At 45.1% G+C, this 18,008-nt stretch overlaps 1 protein-coding gene and 1 long non-coding RNA gene across 6 annotated transcripts in view; one reads left to right on the top strand and one right to left on the bottom strand.

Annotated features, from left to right (window-relative positions):
• Positions 1-6,105: 6,105 nt before the first annotated feature.
• LOC147913361 (uncharacterized) lies at positions 6,106-10,536 on the bottom strand. 2 transcript variants are annotated; one of them, XR_015548849.1, is made up of 3 exons: positions 9,989-10,536; positions 9,803-9,908; positions 6,106-6,258 (listed from the first exon to the last, which is right to left on the bottom strand). It is a non-coding gene; the product is annotated as an uncharacterized LOC147913361 (long non-coding RNA). The 2 variants fall into 2 exon arrangements; XR_015548848.1 differs by having other exon boundaries at positions 9,803-10,536.
• Positions 10,537-12,642: 2,106 nt separating this feature from the next.
• Positions 12,643-18,008, top strand: part of PLEKHA2 (pleckstrin homology domain containing A2) — a 58,275-nt gene continuing 52,909 nt past the window's right edge. For 2 of the 4 annotated variants that reach the window (XM_087418540.1, XM_087418539.1), the window contains exons 1-2: positions 12,643-12,897; positions 13,205-13,303. The gene's annotated coding sequence lies outside the window, so the exon portion shown is untranslated. The remainder of the gene's footprint in view (positions 12,898-13,204; positions 13,304-18,008) is intronic. The other 2 variants (XM_014786354.2, XM_004428879.3) reach the window with 2 other exon arrangements.

Here is an 18,008-nt window from a genome sequence, read left to right on the forward strand (position 1 = left end):
CCTTTGCAACCACTCAAATCTATGATTAAAAATTATAGATGTCAACTTAAAAATGTGTGAAGGGATACATAGTTTTTCAGCATTTCTTAGGGAGTGTAGGCGAAGAAAAGTTTAAAGACCACTGCTTTCTATCATTCTCTTCCTGACATTTCTGCTCATAATATAGGACCTCTATTTCCAGATCCTTTACAACTTTGAATAAAAATTGTAGGCATCTTTCTACCCACAATTTCAGAGGATTTCTAGCCCAAAGTTCTTTGTACCTCACCATGCTGCCTGCCCATCTACACTGAACTGGGTGGTAGTTACAGGATCATGGTAGAAGGCCTTAAATTGGAGAAACCAGAAATAAATCAGCCCCTAGACCTCACGGCTGAACTATTTCAAGAATATGCAGTTACATTTCAGTGGCCATGATTTGACTCATGGTGTACTCAGTAACATATAATTACAAGCTGTCTTCTAACGGACTTCTACTGTAATGCTTGCTTGTCACCTTCTGAATATAGGGGAGCCACAGCAGGGTTTTATGGTAACTAATTGAAATGATCTAACCAACCCCAATGTGCACCCTCTCACAGGAGAGTGACTTTCTCGCATACCAGCTGAGGTTCTAGTGGAGTTTCCCAAGTGTTAAAACGTTTTTTTTTTTCTTTTGTAAGGAAGATCAGCCCTGAGCTAACATCCATGCCAATCCTCCTCTTTTTTGTGGAGGAAGACTGGCTCTGAGCTAACATCTATTGCCAATCCTCCTCCTCTTTTTCCCCAAAGCCCCAGTAGATAGTTGTATGTTATAGTTGCACATCCTCCTAGTTGCTGTATGTGGGACCCGGCCTCAGCATGGCCGGAGAAGCGGTGCGTCAGTGCGCGCCGGGGATCCGAACCCAGGCCGCCAGTAGTGGAGCGTGTGCACTCAACTGCTAAGCCACGGGGCCAGCCCTAAAACCTTTCTTTTTAAGGGCAGAAAAATGGATGGAAGCAATCATATGCCCAAACGGCAGAGGAGACGCACACGGGGGAAGCTATGTAATAGGGATTGTGGCAGCTGAAGTAGGAGAGGAATGAAGCACTGCTCTTCACATCAGAACTAAAAACCAAATGGTAGTTCACCACAATGTAAGTACTGCCAGTGAAACATGCGAAACTGTGCTTACCCAGCGTGTGGAGTTCATAAGCAGTGATGCCTTAGTTAATCTAGGGTCAAGAGGGATGTGCTTCACACAAGTGATTTTAAAAAATAGATAATATCTATTTAAACACAAAACTCACAATATTTTTTAGCTTTAAAGTTTTTTAAAATTAAACCTTGTATTTTGAGATAATTGTAGATTCACATGCAGTTGTAAGAAATAATTCAGAGAGATCCTGTGTACCCTTCACCCAGTTGCCTCCATTGGTAGCACCTTGTAAACCATAGTACTAGATTGCAACCAGGATATTGACACTGATACAGCCAAGAGATAGAACGTTTCCATCAGCACCAGGACCCCTGTGTTGCCCTTTTATAGGCACACACACTTCCCTCCTACCCCACCCGCTTCTTAACCCTTGCCAATCACTTATCTGTTCTCCATTTCTATAATTTTATCATTTCAAGAATGTCATATAAATGGATTCAATTATACAGTATGTAACCTTTGGGGACTGGCTTTTTTTTTCACTCGGCATAATTTGTTGTGTGAATCAATAGTTTGTTCCTTTTTACTGCTGAATAGTATTCCATGGTATGGCTCTACCACAGTTTGTTTAACTATTCACCAGTTGAAGGACATCTGGGTTGTATCCAGTTTTTGGCTATAATCAATAAAGCTGCTATAAACATTCATATACAGGTTTCCATGTGAACTTAAGTCTTCATTTCTCTGGGATAAATGCCCAGGAGTGTAATTGCTGGGTCTTATGATACTTTAGTTTTTTAAGAAACTAAGAAACATGGTTAGTTTTTTAAGAAACTGCCAAACTGTTTCCCAGAGGCGCTGTACAATTACATTCCCATCAGCAGTGTACATGATCCAGTTTCTCTTCATCCTTACCGGCATATGACATCACTACTTTTCATTTTAGCCATTCTGATAGGAGTGTAGTGATATCTCATGGTGGTTTTTCTCATTGTGGTACAATATTTTTTGGTATCTTTTGTATTTTTTCCATTTTTATTGAGATATAATTGACATATAACATTGTATTAGTTTCAGGTGTACAACATAATGATTTGATATGTGTATATATTAAAAAATGATCACCACATTAAGTTTAGTTAACATCCATCACCTTACATAGTTACAATTTTCTTTTCTGTGATGAGAACTTTTAAGATCTACTCTCTTAGCAACTTTCAAATATGTAATACAGTATTGTTAGCTATAGTCACCATGCTGTACATTACATCCCCAGAACTTATTTATCTTATAACTAGAAGTTTGTACCTTTTGACCCCCTTCACTCATTTCACCCACCCCCGCCACCTCTGACAACCACCAATCTGTTGTCTGTTTCTATGAGTTCAGTTTCTTTTTAGATTCCACATATAAGTGAGATCATACAGTATTTGTCTTTCTCTGTCTGACCTACTACACTTAGTGTAATGCCCTCAAGGTCCATCCATGTTGTTGCAAATGGCTGGATTTCCTTCTTTTTTACGGCTGAATATTTTATTGTGTATATGTGGCACACTTTCTTTATGCATTCTCCTGTCAATGGACACTTATGTTGTTTCCATGTCTTGGCTATTATGAATAATGCTGCAATGAAAATGAGGGTGCAGATATTTTTTCAAGATAGTATTCTTGTTTCCTTCAGATATATACCCAGAAGTGGAATTGCTGGATCATATGGCAGTTCTATTTTTAATTTTTTTGAGGAACCTCCATACTGTTTTCCACAGTGGCTGCACCAATTTACATTCCCATCAACAGTACACAAATGTTCTCTTTTCTCCACATCCTCACTAGCACTTGTTATCTTTTGTCTTTTTGATAATAGCCATCCTAACAGGTATGAGGTGATAGCTCATTGTGGTTTTGATTTGCATTTCCCTGATAATTAGTGATGGTGAGCTTCTTTTCGTGTACCTGTTGGCTATTCCGATGTCTTCTTTGGAAAAATGTCTCTTCTGTTCCTCTGCTTATTTTTTAATTTTTTTTTAATTTTTGTGAGGAAGATCAGCCCTGTGCTAACATCTGCCAATCCTCTTCTTTTTTTGCTGAGGAAGACTGGCCCTGGGCTAACATCCGTGCCCATCCTCCTCCACTTTACATGGGACGCTGCAACAGCATGGCTTGTCAAGTGGTGCGTCGGTGCATGCCTGGGGTCCCGAGCCGGCGAACCCTGGGCCACTGCAGCGGATCGCGCGCACTTAACCGCTTGCGCCACTGGGCCGGCCCCCCTCTGCCTCTTTTTTGATCCCACTGTTTGTTTTTTAGCTATTGAGTTGTATGAGTTCTTTATATAGTTTGGATATTAACCCCTTATCAGATATATGATTCGCAAGTATTTTCTCCCATTCAGTAGGTTGCCTTTTCATTTTGTCGATGGTTTCCTTTGCTGTGCAGAAGCTTTTTAGTTTGATGTAGTCCCACTTGTTTATTTTTTGCTTTCGTGCCTTTGCTTTTCGTGTGAAGTCCAAAAAAATCATTGCCAAGACAGATGTCAGGGAGCTTACCCACTGCGTTTTCTTCTAGGAGTTTTATGGTTTCAGGTCTTCAGTACTTTTAATTTATACAATTTTCTTTTTACTGATTTTTTTATTTGTAAAGTTTTTTGTTTGGGCATTAAATAATGTTTTAAAAATTATTATTAAGCAAAACAAACATGATATAATATTTTAAAAATATAAAATAATGTGAGTGAATCCTAAGCCCCTCTTACCACCTCAGAGGTGCTCTCCTCCACAGAGGCCACCACTCCCACCAGCAAAACCACATGAAACTTTCCACCTAAAAGGCACTGATCACAGTTCAACCACTTTTTCCTACCCCAAGGTCATCACCAGGAATGATGAAGATTGTCCTGAGCACATACAACCTCTGGGAATGCTTGCTAACTTTTCTCTCCCCTCCTTTGTTGTTGTCAACTAATCCATTTACAGACACAAGAATGAACTGATTAAAGTCATTCTCCCTCCATCTCCAATAGCTGCTCCATTCTCCTGCTGTTTCTAATCTGCTGAGGCCTGGGAAACCACATAACTGGACCTTTTGAAATTAGATATTCAATCAGAATCAATAAGCAAGGACTGAATTCAAGGACTTTGGCACCTCAGAGGCCCTTCCTTTCTCACCTTCTGTGTTTGGAGTTCTGTTCCAGAAACTGAAGTTGCCAGAAGGGTGATCTCCAGATCAGGGCCATGTTCCCGTACATGTGTTTTCAGCAAGCCAGGACTGTGACATCTTCTGACATCAGATGCTGCAGGGGGCATTTGGCTATTTATCTAATTACAATATCCACAGCATCATTAAGTTTAGGTTCAAGGATAAATTTAGCTTCTTATTGTTTAACTACTAAATGAAGGAGTTAAGCTGGACTGGGCTTAATTCTCCAGCCTAATGTTTTTTTTTTTTTTTTCATAATTTTATTTATTTATTTATTTTTCCCCCCAAAGCCCCAGTAGATAGTTGTATGTCATAGCTGCACATCCTTCTAGTTGCTGTATGTGGGACGCGGCCTCAGCATGGCCAGAGAAGCGGTGCATCGGTGTGCGCCCGGGATCCGAACCCCGGGCCGCCAGCAGCAGAGTGCACGCACTTAACCACTAAGCCACGGCGCCGGCCCCTGCAGCCTAGTGTTATACTTAATTTTAATATAGTTTGATAGACATGTGGAGTCATCACACAAATTATGGTGAAATTTGAAAGAAGATTCCTGAGCAAATTACCTGTCTCCACTGACTCATACTGAATTTCACTAGGTCTCAGGGTTCAAGCTGCTAATCAGGTTTTGTACATCTTTTCCAGTGGCAGGTGTTTTAATGTGAAAGGAAACAAAATTGGCTAACATTTTTTGAAAAATGTATCCAGAGACTGACAAGTGTTTTTAAGTGGAAGATAAAGTCAGTTCTATGGTTTTTTTAAAAATCTCAAAGCAGCTATGAGATCTCTGAGGTACTTTTAAATTAAAAACTATTTATTTACTTATAAAACTAACATTTTTTTCTCTCATCATAAAATAATACATGCTTATTAAAAAATACCTGGAAAATTCAGAAATAAAAAAGATTTTTAAAAACGCCTATAAACCTAACACAGATAATTACTGTCAACATTTTTAAGTATATCCTTACAAAACTGAATATTTTTATTATTAAACACATACACACAAATTGATTATCTCTAGGGAGGAGAACAGTGTCTGGCAGACATGAGTGGAAGAAATATTTGTTCACTCTGACTCTTTTGTACCTTGTGGACTTTGTACTGTGTGCATGTATTTCCTATTAACAAAATAATGCAAGGACATAAATCCATCTGTCCAAATACCCTTTTTGATTTTCTCTGTTTTGTAATAACCAGTTTGTGTTGAGAACCACTGATGTGAAAGTCAACCTGCTTCACTGACTACCACAGGCATCTCTTGGAATAAACTAGATGGAGTTTATTCCGGCTAACGACTTGACTATATTTACCCACAGGTATTTACTAGTAGCAGCCCCCATGCAGGCTCAGTACTGAGGAAATGAATTATGTAACTAGTCTAAGCAAAAATGGCACTTTGAGCACTAAGTTAAAAATAGTGCTAAAACATGGTCACGGACTCAAAGCTGAGGTATCTATTCATTCTCTCTCTGATTCCACAGGCCCAGTTCTTCCCACACACCCACTGGGCATTACTGGTGATGCAGGATCCTAGCAGTGCACTGCACTTATTCAAACTGATGGAGAAACAATGCCATCAGCATGAATCAATAGGAACCATGCATTTGGCCAGCAGACTGTAATTTCTGGGGACAGGCTTCACACTCAGTTTTGAGGTTTATGTCAATGTCAGATTTAGCAGTATAGCAATGTTTTCCAAACTTTGTTACTAGGAAATAATTTTGGCATGTGTATGTATGTATTATTTGCATATATGTATGTGTGTGTATGTGTATAAAAAATATTATAGAATGGGTGGCTTAAACAACATAAATTTATTTTCTCACAGTTCTGGAGGCTGGAACTCTGAGATCAGGTTGCCAGCATGGCAGGTTCTGGTGAGGTCTCTCTTCTTGGCTTGCAGATGGCCACCTTCCTGCTGTGTGTTCACATGGCCTTTCCTTGGTGCCTGTGGATAGAGGGAGAGATCTCTTCCTCTTACAAGGCCACCAATCCTATCAGATTAGGACCCCACCCTTATGACCTCATGTGACCTTAATTAGTTCCTAAAAGCCTTATCTCCAAATGCAGTCTCATTGTGAATTAGGTCTTCAAGGTATGATTTGTTTTGAGGGGTGCATAATTCAGCATAAACATATTTACATATTTATATTTACAAGTTTGATTTTACATACAAACTTCCAGGCATTCCACCAAAGTTTGATATTTTTTGCTTTTACATTATCACTGTCCCTTACTGCTCTTTCTCTTATCCTGTAAACAGAAATTGTCATTTTCTTCCACTCCCCATTTTTCCTACTCTCAAGGCTCCGAGAATATGAACTAAGAACCCTGGGTGTGGGCAGGGGCCGCTGAACTAGGATTCAGAACTCATGGATTCAACTCAGGACTGGCTATGTGATTCTGAGATTGTATCTCTCTCCTTAAAACCTAAATTCTTCCATCTGTAAAATGAGGTGAATAATCTATAATCCTGTGAGAGTGGGAAGAAAGAATAGTTAATAATTTATCACATAATGTTAGCTCTTTGTAATAAAAGTTTCAAAATGAAATGTAAAGATTTTAATTGAAAGGTATGATACTAATTTTTTTTAAATTTAAAAGACATTCTCAGCATTTACCATGTGCCCTAAAAACATTAACTCAGTCTCAACAACAATGGTATGAGACAGGTTATCTATTATCACCACCTTCTCCATTTTATAGAATCACAGAGAAGTGAAGTAGATGGTCCATGGCCATAAAGCTAATTAGTGACAGAGTCAGGAGTCAAATCCCGGCCGCCTGGTGCCAGAGTCTAGTTACTATGCAGTCACTAACTATGAAATTGCTGCTTATTCACTTCTAATTGTGTCATTTCCTTACTCAAAAACCTTCAGTGGCTCTTGAAGCCTAAAGTAATAAGTAGAACTCATTAGCTTATCAATGAAGACCCTCCAGCTACCTTTATTTCCGGTTGTATTCCTCATGAAAATCCTCCATCTATCCTCTTGTGCTCTAGCTGAACTGGACCAGTCACACTTCTCTGAATGGATCCCATGCATTCCTGCCTCTAAGCCTGGCCCTTAATTAATTTCTTTATCTGGAATCCACCTACACTCACCCCCCTCTCCACCTTCTACATTTTACACTATCTATGTCTTCAAGGTCCTTCCAAAGTGCCATCTCCTTCACACATTTTCTCTTGCACCTCTCACCCCCAGCTGGTTGTGAGTTTCCCACAGAATTTTCTTGCTCCTCTCCTCTCCTCTCTGTGTGTATCAGTTTCTGGCTTTCATGATAGTTATTTCCTTATAGGTTATATTCCCTCCCTACTAAATGATGGGCTCCTTGAGGGCTGCAATACGCTTTCTCATAGAGCTTTTTAATTTTTATTAAAAATTTAAATCATTATTGTTCTTTTTTGATTACCAAATGTATGCATGCTTATTGCAAAAAATTAAACATTACAGAAATACATCTCTTAGAAAGTGAGATCCACCATCATAACCCCTTCTCTCCTGCCCTAGGAGAGCTGTGGTTAACAGTTTGGAATGTAGGCTTCTAGACTTTTTCATGTAATAAACATGTATAATTTTTATTTACATAGGTGGGATTATATTATACAGACAGCTCTGTAACTTTTTCCATTAAAATATTTAGTAATTTTCATGTAGATATATATCTAATTATTTATTTTTTTTGTGTGTGAGGAAGATCAGCCCTGAGCTAACATCCGATGCCAATCCTCCTATTTTGGGGAGGAAGATTGGCCCTGGGCTAACATCCATGCCCATCTTCCTCTACTTTATATGGGACGCTGCCACAGCATGGCTTGACAAGCGGTACGTCTGTGTGCGCCCGGGATCCGAACCTGTGAACCCTGGGCTGCCCAAGTGGAGTGCGTGCACTTAACCGCTGTGCCACCAGGCCTGCCCCTTTAATTCTTTTTTAACAGCTGCAGAGTATAACATTGTATGTATGTACCGATATTTACCTGTTCAATCCCCTGTTGATTATCATCGGAGTGTTTTCCAATTTTCACCATTATGAACAATGCTGCAGTGAGTTTGTGTGTATATATTCCATACACATATACATTCCATATATACACATGCACATGCACTCCATATATATATATCTCCAACTGACTTTCTGTCAGACATATCCTTGGACATGAAATTGCTAGGTGAAATGGAATGGAGATTCTAAATGATTAAATTATTGAAAACGTGGAAGGGAAAGTCTTGTTCTATGTCTTTCTGTGTTCCTCACAAACTCAGTGGTTAGGAGGCAGGTTCTGACATCAGGATGCACAGGTTTGTATCTAGGTTTGGTCTCTATGCCTAGGTCAGCTCATCCATAAGATGGGGAAATAAGAGTACCTTGCTCCCGGTATTGTAAGACTTAAATGAGATAATACATGTAAAATAATTAGCTTTCAGTAAGTACCTAGGAAATAAGTAAATGCAAGATATATGGGAGGAAAAATGGTAATAGGTTCAGATAATTGTTGAATGAGTAGGACTAGGACAATGGTGGTTTGAGTAATCTTTCTGGAACTGGATGGTACAGAACCATTCACACTTTGCTATTGAAACCAACAGCAACTATTTATAAAATGACCAGCTAGCATTAGAGGTGCAATTTGTGGCCTTGGAGCAATTTATCTCTGTGCAAAATTAACTGGTTTGAACCAGGATCAACCAATGACCTTGGTCCCTTTGGTCCCACACTTTTCCCAGTGGAACTAACTGGCCCCAGCTGCCGCCTGGTACCTTATATAATGGGTATCTCTAAGGACAGAGAATAATGCATTTCCCTGGAGGGTGCCCTGGCTCACCACTGAAGGTTATTAGGTCGTCTAGCTACCCAGCCATTAAAATTGAAAATGAATAGAAAGTGCACAAATAAATGGTTAGAATAGAGTATAAGGCTTTCTCTTTAGATTCTTAGGTTCTGGGCCAGAAGTCTCTATCTTCATGGAAAGGTTCCAATACCAACACTAGATTCTGGGGGTAATCAACCCTGCGTGCTAGAACCAACTCTGCCACTACACTAACTAGCTGCAAAACCTTGAGCAAATTGTTGAGCTTCATCCTGCACTGATATGAGAGGGATGAAATATCTGATGTGAAACGCCATTTTTTGACATTCCTTTTCCCATAGGCAGAGTCATATTTTCAGCCATCAGGGCTGTTCACTGCACTGAAAAAGATTAATGCATAAAATCTGGCACTGGAAATACAGGTTTCCCCTGACATCTGAAAGTACAGCATTCCTTTGAAACATTTCCTAAGCTGAAATGGTGTAAAATGAAGAAGCAATTACCATTAATTTATATGGGAAAAATTTTTGAGCATTCCCGAACCCCAAAAATAACCTACCAAATCATACCAAATAACGCATAAAACCTAAAATAACACTAACATATGGTAAAAGCAGGAATGATATGATAAATCCACAGCCTATGTAAAGTAGAAATAAGGTCTGTACCGTGTAGTCTCACTTACCAGAATCGGGAAGACAGGAGCACACTGAAGGCTGAGAGGTGGTTGTGGTGACGAGGGGGTGTGAGGCTGAGTCGTCGGAGGTTGGGGTGGAGGGAAGCACAGGAGGCTGAGGTGTAGGAGAGAGGAAGAGGGGCATATATTAACATCTCCTCGTCATCTGAATCCATCAGGACAGGCAGGACATACCTTCTTCTCTGTCTGCCACCTCAACGTCGAAGGTCGAGGTTCGTCGTCTGCTGTGGCTGATGTGGTCGATGTGGAAGGCTTGAAATACAACAGTGTGCTTGACTGCTTAGCCTCTATAATGGCTTGCTGCAAAACAAATGCTAAACAGTATTTTTGCCTTTTTTCGTAAAAGCGAAAATCCTCTTCGGATTTCTTTCTGTTAGCGAAAACAGGTACTAACATAGGTCTTTTGTAAAAGCCAAGCGGTGTAAAACGAACTTTCGGATAATGGGGGGAAATCTGTACTTTCAAGATGTGTCAGTCAAGAGATGGCAAAAGGACTTGTAGCAGAGCTAGACTCAACTGACACCTGCTCTGTGGTGCCCACTACAGGAGTAGGGGGTGGGGGTCCTCTGAGGAAGCACCTTGAAATCTAGGGATAAGGGAGTGGAATCAAGCAAGAAATTGCAGTCTAACTGGGGCCAGGTCCTGGCCAGGGGCAGATGTGGCAGTAACTGGGGCTCCCAGTGAAGTATGAGCATTGCCCTAAGGGTGCTGATGACCCTCCCCCGGCCCAACATGTTCTTGCCTCCCTCACTGGAGTCAAATTGTACCTATCTTCTCAGGCCCATTTCAAAGTCCACCTCCTTCTTGAGACTCCCCAACCCCACCCCACAGAGAGAGATGTCTTGCTCTCCTAAAGGCAGACAGGACTCACTCACTCTCTGTGCCATTCCCAGGGCACTTCCAGGAGGGATACAAGGCCATCTCAAACTTCTAGTGACACTTGTGTCCTCTCAACGAGACTCAAGGCCTTGGGCTCCTCTTTGGCTCCCAGGCATCCAATACAGTAGTGCTCAGAAAATATTTGTGGCTCTGTGATTCAGTGACTCAGGCAGGCCGCACGGAGAGTAGAGTTTTACGGGTTTTAATATGAACCATACCATGAAATCTGAGACTTTTACCTCATTGCTCATACTGGAAACCTTCAGTTCCAGTCGGATTTGCCTGGAGCCGGACAGAATTTTGTTTCTTTTCACGCTGAAAACCATAATCTAATTTTTAAATTCAAAAATATTTACATAGTGCCTACTTCAAGTTCAACAGTAATCTAAATACTTTACAAATGTTAACTCATTTACTGTTCATAACCACCCAGATGCAGAAATTGAGGCACCAAAAGGTTGTCACTTGTCCAGGGATCAAAGCTAATGAGCGGCAGAGCTGGAATTCAAACCCAGGCCATCTGGTTCCAGAGAACATGCTCTTCAACATGTTATGCTGCCGGAAATTTATATGAGTGGCAAAAATCTTCATGAACAGAGAAAAAAACTGACGTTGATGTATTTATTTCAAAGGAAATTTTTTTTTTTTCTTGTGTCCCCCTTTTCTTCCTCATTCAAAGCAAAATGTTCTAAAACAAACAGCCTTTTTTCACACCTGAGAGAGCGGGTGGCTCATTTTTGCTTTGGCAATCAAAATGGAAGAGGAAACTTGTGTGGTTTCATCACTGGTGCTTTCGGGGTGTGTGCTGCACGTTGTCCTTCTGCCTCTCTCCTGGCTCGTCTGGCTCGGGTCCCCCTCCCCCCAGGCTTTGTTTCCTCAGGTCCCGGAGACTTTTTAAGTCTGCCTTCCCGCCACAATACTGGGATGTGGACCGGCCTTCTGTTAGTCCCACAGATCCGGTCCTAGAGCCTCAGGGGTCTTCTTTTGCCCTCCTCTCCCTCAAAGCCTGTAGAACTACATTTGCATCAGAGTCCCCAGAAACAATATCTCACGGTCCTCCATCCCAGGGTGAATCCACTATACTTCTACGGTTCGGATGTTGTGTGCTTAACTTCAGGTGTATTTAAAAGTCTCTCTCCCCACGTGGGATGCCGGCGTCAGAACCTGCCAGACCTGCCATTGATTAACTGTGGGACCCAGGGCAATTACTTATCGTCTGAGTCTCGGTTTCCTCATCGTGAACGGGATTGATACCCACAGGGTTGCTGTGTGGATTAAACGCAACAACGCAGGGGCTGCACCGGCACACGGTAATTCTCTTAGGTTCACCTTGGCAATATTTACTTAATACATGCTTGTCTGTTTCCCATTTTTTCCACAGCACCCTCCCGCTCTGAGGGCAGGAAGAGCGTCTTTGCGCCACACTCTAAAAAAGTCCTTATATGCCCTGTTAGAACGCACGGCGCCACTGGGCTCTTCGGGCACATTCATGACAATCCGGGAGAATGTGCGCTTCTTCTTTCGACCCTAACCTTCCCTAAACCTAACCCGGTGGCCCAAGAAAGGCTAAGGGCTCAGGGTCCGAGAGAAGCCCGGCTGAAGTCGCTGGGTGGAGCTTTGCGAAGAAGAAATGGGCTTAAAGAGAGAGCCCGCGCTCCAGCCGCCTCCCTCCTTCTAGGATGCCCTTGGCCCGGGGCCCCTTTCCCGCTCCGGACACCTGCCGCCCGGGGCTCTGCGACGGAGGCTGGGCCTCCGTCTGCGTGGCCGCCTCTGCGGCCCGAGTCCCACCTGAGTGGCCTTGGACGCCGGCGAGGTGGTCCCGGCCGGCGCCTGGCAGGCAGGCTCCGAGGCAGCCTCGCGGGCGCCCCGCCCCCGCCTCCTCCGCGCAGCCCGCGGCGCCCGGCCGCGCCCCCTCCCAGCCCGCGGCGCCCCGGCACCCCTCTCCTCCCCCGGCGGGCTCGGCGGAGCATTGTACTCACATCCGGGGCTGGGTTTTGCTTTAATGCGAAACGTAATTAACCCGGAAAAAAGAGCCGAGAGACAAGAGAGGAGGGGTGGGGGGTGGGGGGAGAAGAGCGAGAGGCACCGAGAGTTTGGCAGCGACATAAAGAGATCCCCCGAGAGCGACGGCCCTGCCGGCCGGAGAGGCACGTCCCACCCCGATGTAACCCGCCCTGCCCGAGCCCCGGCCCCTGCACGGCGGGGTAAGTTGGGCGCGCTCGCGGGCCTGGGAGCGGAGAGGCGCAGAGGGGCGCGCGGGGGCAAGCAAGCGCTGGGGGCGCTGGGGGCGGCAAGGGCGCGCAGGCGGGCTGATGGCGACAGGGGAGGTCGCCGCAGCCCCTGGCTTCCTCCTCTAGCCCCCGGGAAAGCGCGGAGGGCAGCCCCTCCTCCAGTTCTCTGGAGCGTCCGGGGTGGCCAAGGTCGCCACCGCCAGGGGTCGGGCTGCGGGGGTGGGGCCGCGGGAGGGTGGGGGCGGGTGTTCTGCTGAGCTGCATTTTCTCACGTTTGCAGCGGCGAAACTTCTCTGCGGGTTCTGGCGCTGGAGCACCGGCCCCGCCACGACCGCCGGGGCTGCGGGTAGGGGAGGAGAGCAGAGCAGAGAACGTCCAGGCAAGTCCCTTGGGCACGGATTGGGCCGTGGAGTCTCTTCTTTCTCTTCCTCTGTTACCTTATTACATGACAGGCCTAGAATGCGCCCCTAGGGAGATCCCTTCTTCTCTGGGTCCAGCCCGGGCCCTCGGGCTTCTGGAACTCCGGGCTATGGGAGTGACTTGAAGGAAAACCGTCCTAAAATGCAGGTTCAGTGCCAGGTTGGGAGAGCACCTCGAGGGGAGGTGTCTGTCTATCTCCTTCTCACCAACTTCTTCCTCACCTTACACGCTTCCCTTTTCTGCTCCAGTTCTGAGCTATTACATCAAATTAAAAAAAAAAAAAAAAAAAGGAGGAAAGGGAAAAAAAGAGGCCTTATAGGAAGGAAAAGTGTCCCGGCACTTCCAGAGAGGAGGCGCAGCAGGGCCACCGCCACTAGGGATTCACACATCTCCTCCCCCAGGCCAGCCCTGCCCCCGCCCCCGCCCCCCCCCCCCCCCCCCCGCCTTTCGCCTTGTTTCCTTCCTTCTTGGTGGGTATGGGTTCAAGCTCTGTCTTCCCCTTCTAACTCCTTCTCCCGCCCCTCCCCCTTTCTTTCTTCGGGACTCCAAATGGGGTTTTTCAGAGGAGAGTAAACAGCAGAGAAGAGGGAGGGAAAAGCCTTCTTCCAGGACGCCAGCTGTGGCTCTTGGAGGCACCTCAGCCCACTGAGTGGTGGTTGCACTTGGGCTGAAGTTCCAAAATTGTACTCATGTTGTTCTTAATATATCTGACTCAGTCAGTCCCCCCTTTTTCCTCCTTTTTGGAGCTTCATCATTTTTCTTTGGTGGCAAAGCCTTCAGAAATAGTAAAGCCAAAGATCTTGAAAGAACAGAGTGTTTTCTATTTCAGTTGCACTTGATTGACATTTATTGGGTAATAAGGACATGAAAGGCAGTGAGGAAGAGAACACAGCATCTGTCTTCAGGGAGCTTACAGTCTGATGGAGGACACAGGCTGTGCGCAGTACCTAGAGCACAAAGCGGATTGCTAAAATAGAGACCTGGCATGCTCTGAGAAACCACAGGAGGCTTTTAAAAAGCATTATCATCACTTCAGATATTAGCCTCCATTGTGTGCCCCTTGAAGGCAGGTGACTTTTGCTGTAGCAAAGGTCTAGCTTGTAGTCTAGACTCTGTGGTAGGTGGTAAGTAAATGTTTGTTGAATGAATGAATGACTGCAAGCACATGAGTTGTTTGCACCTGTCCAAACGGAAGAGAAAAGAGCAGTGTGGCAGTGCCTCAAAGCTGTAGAGATTCACTCCACCAAGCTGGTTCATGAAGGTTTACTCTGGCTGTTGCCTTCAGACCTAAGAATCCTTTTGCCCTATTTATATGCCCTCCCCCCTTTTTTTTGGTGAGGAAGACTAGCTGTGAGCTAACATCTGATGCCAATCATCCTCTTTTTTTTTTGCTGAGGAAGATTGGCCCTGGACTAACATTCGTGCCCATCTTCCTCTACTTTATATGGGACACCACCACAGCCTAGCTTGACAAGCAGTGAGCCGGCCGCACCTGGGATCCAAACCTGTGAACCCTGGGCCGCCGAAGCAGAGCGCGCGAACTTAACTGATGCGCCACCATGTAAGCAAGTGTGGTGGCACTCCTAGAGGAGTTCCAGCTAGCTGATGATGGCCACCTTGCTTACTTCTCAGACGGGTAGTCACCTGGAGATTGAGTTGGAAACCATTTGTCCTATGGTGGACGGTTTGCAAACCTTTCCCTTGTTGGTGCCTTCTTTTCTCTTCTGTATAAGGAAGTAGGGCCTGCAAATCCTATCATGTCATCACAGCGAGCTGAACCGTATTCAGCTCAGTATTTTACCGAGGTTAAAATGAATCCTGAAGACATGCAGGTCTTGGTTGGTGTCTACCTGCGGAGAGATACTGCAGAAGAGGGAAGGGAGCAGCATCAGCCCTATCAGCCAAGCCCCCTGAGCAGCCCTCCTGCTGGCTTCCTGGGTGTTTGCTGAAAGTGCCGGGACACTAGGAAGACCCAGGCAGCAGGAGCACGGTCTTGGTTGTGTGCCTTCAGCAGGCACTTCACTGATATCCTGTCGTCTTCCTGGGGCAGGTGGACAGGTGGGTGATGCACTGTTGAAGGCTGGAATGCCTCAAATTAGGTCTCGCTGTGGGCCACAGTGCAGTTAATATCCCGGCTGATTCACTGAAACCACTGTGGCACTACTTATTCTGGCCGATACAGTCCTGGAGCTTGGAAAGAGGGCCTGGGTGCTGGGATGTTGGGTGCTCTGCCTTGTCTGTCTTCTCACCAGGAACGGTTTGGTTGCCTTACTTTCAGTTTTCCATCTGCCTTTGTGAGCTGGATAGGACTCGTGCAATCTAATCTGTTAGGCTTTGGAAAGGAAGGAAGCAGAGCAAATATTAGAGTGTGACAGCCTATGGGAAGAGAAGAATCCTAGCCCTGCCCAATATAAGCCCATTATTGAGACGGAATTGGACAGGGCAGGGAGATAGGGCGGCTGAGAGGTGGGAGGGATGGGGGCCCTTCTTTCCTGTTCTGAGGAGGTCTGTGGTTGGTGCAGTGGGACTATAATTGGAAGACCCCCTGGACCTTTATTCCGAATCTTGGGTTGCTCTGCTCTTCCTTCCCCTGGCCGCTGCTGTTAAGCCCATTCAACCTTTTAGGCTTTATAACTTACCTTCCTTCTGAACCCCAGTTGATTGAAGTGACTTGCAGAGGATTAAAGGCTGAATTGGGCTTTCTCGCTGTGGAGGTCCCAGCTCTGCTAGGGCGGAGCTCCTGACACTGCCCAGTGTGGGCAAAAGGCTTCCAGCTTTGGGCCTGTGGTGTACCTTTCTGCCCATAGAGGCCGGCCAGCTGAGAAGAAGAGGCTGGAAAGCTAGGTCTGCTTGTCCTTACGCTCTTGAGAAACCCTACAATTAACGTGCAAAGGCTGGGACTCGCTGTGCCATCAGCTAGGACTCAGGTTTGGTCATCCACTTGCAGAGTGGCATGGGCGAAGCAAGAGGCAGCTCCAGAGTCCCTTCCCTCAAACCTGATGGGCATTCCTGGGTTCTGTTCACTTTCATGGTAGCCTGGCCATGATGGAGTCTGTGGATCTCTTGGGTTTTTTCTTTTAACCTCTTGGAGAATTTTAGAGACATAAAATATGATGGTTCTTGGAGTAGAGGGAGGAGTAAGGGAAGTTTATGCCTTTCCTTGTGAGGGATCTCAATGTCACTGCCTTTCTGTTGATATTTGCTTATTGATATTTTTTTTTTAAAGATTTAAAAAAATTTTTTTTTTTATTTTTTTTCCCCAAAGCCCCAGTAGATAGTTGTATGTCATAGTTGCACATCCTTCTAGTTGCTGTATGTGGGACTCAGCCTCAGCATGGCCGGAGGAGCGGTGCATTGGTGCGTGCCCGGGATCCGAACCCCGGGGCCGCCAGTAGTGGAGCGCGCGCACTTAACCACTAAGCCACGGGGTTGGCCCTGCTTGTTGATATTTGAGGGGTAGAGACAGCCCATGCAGCTGCCTGCCCCTTGTTAAGCAGCCCTGTGGTAGTAATGGTAATCATATACTCCTTGTTAGGCACTTCACAGACACACGTCTTAACAACAACATTTACCCAGTGCTCTTTACCAGACCTCCTGTTAAGTACTTTTCACACATTATATCATTTAATCCCCACAGCAGCCTTTGAAATAGGTACGGCAATTCTCTCCATTTTGCAGATGAGGAAATAGGCCCAGAAGAGTCTGTCTGACTGTAAACCCCATGGTCTTTCACTTCACTCTGCCACATCAATGGGTAACTGACATCAGCACACCCTTTTTCATAGTCATCTTCTTGCCAGTTTCGTCAAAGGCACTCATGCTGTTCACTGTCACCTGCACGTACTCCTTGCCATACGAGCCCCTGCTCCTTCCCTCAATCCAGACGCTTGAGCACCTGCGTTCAGACAGACACGGGCCATTCACGCTTCCCCGGCACTGCGCAGAAGGCTAGTAGATAGGAGAAATAATCATGTTTTCTTTTCACTCTCCTACTGCCCATGTTTTAGTGGTTGACACAGTCAAGTTTTAAATGTAGGTTGTACCTCTGGGTCTCCTGTGTAGCTGTTAGGAGGCCCTACAGTGAAACTGAATTCGTTGTGTCTTCTAACTGGGGGGACTTTCATGATTCTGCGAGTTGGAGATCTCAGTTTTTCTAGGCTATTTGTAAACCCATGGTGGCTGCTCGCCTGCACTGGCGAGCTCCCTGGTGGAGGCAGTCTGAGGAGCCTTGAGCCACGGGCAGGCTTTTGTCTCTTCTTGGCCCCAATGACTGCATTTTCTCTGAACATAGATGAGGCTGCTAAGACAGGTCATGAGTGTTTAAAATATTTTGTTTTTGCCATCTTTACTGCAGTGGTATCAATGTTCAGTTACTCCTGCCTTTTCCCCTATATTTTTTCCCATAAAAATTCCTTCTTGAGTGTGTCTCTCGCCCTCCACTCGGAGTTCTGGGGTCCAGTGGGGATTGGGCTCTGAGTCAAGTGGGCCCCTTTCCTTAACCTCCCGTTCCTGCAGATGTTTGCATTCCTCACCCTGCACTTCCGTTGGGAACATGTTCTCAGTACATTCCCTTCTCTCGCACATTATTCTCCTGCCTTAGACTATTTGGAATTTGCTCTTCTGACAGTTTCAGAGTGCAGTGATGTTATAACAGTGGGAAATAG

This window comes from Ceratotherium simum, chromosome 28 (genome assembly GCF_057802395.1).
Source record: "Ceratotherium simum simum isolate JZ-2026a chromosome 28, ASM5780239v1, whole genome shotgun sequence".
NCBI classification, from domain to species: Eukaryota; Metazoa; Chordata; class Mammalia; order Perissodactyla; family Rhinocerotidae; genus Ceratotherium; species Ceratotherium simum.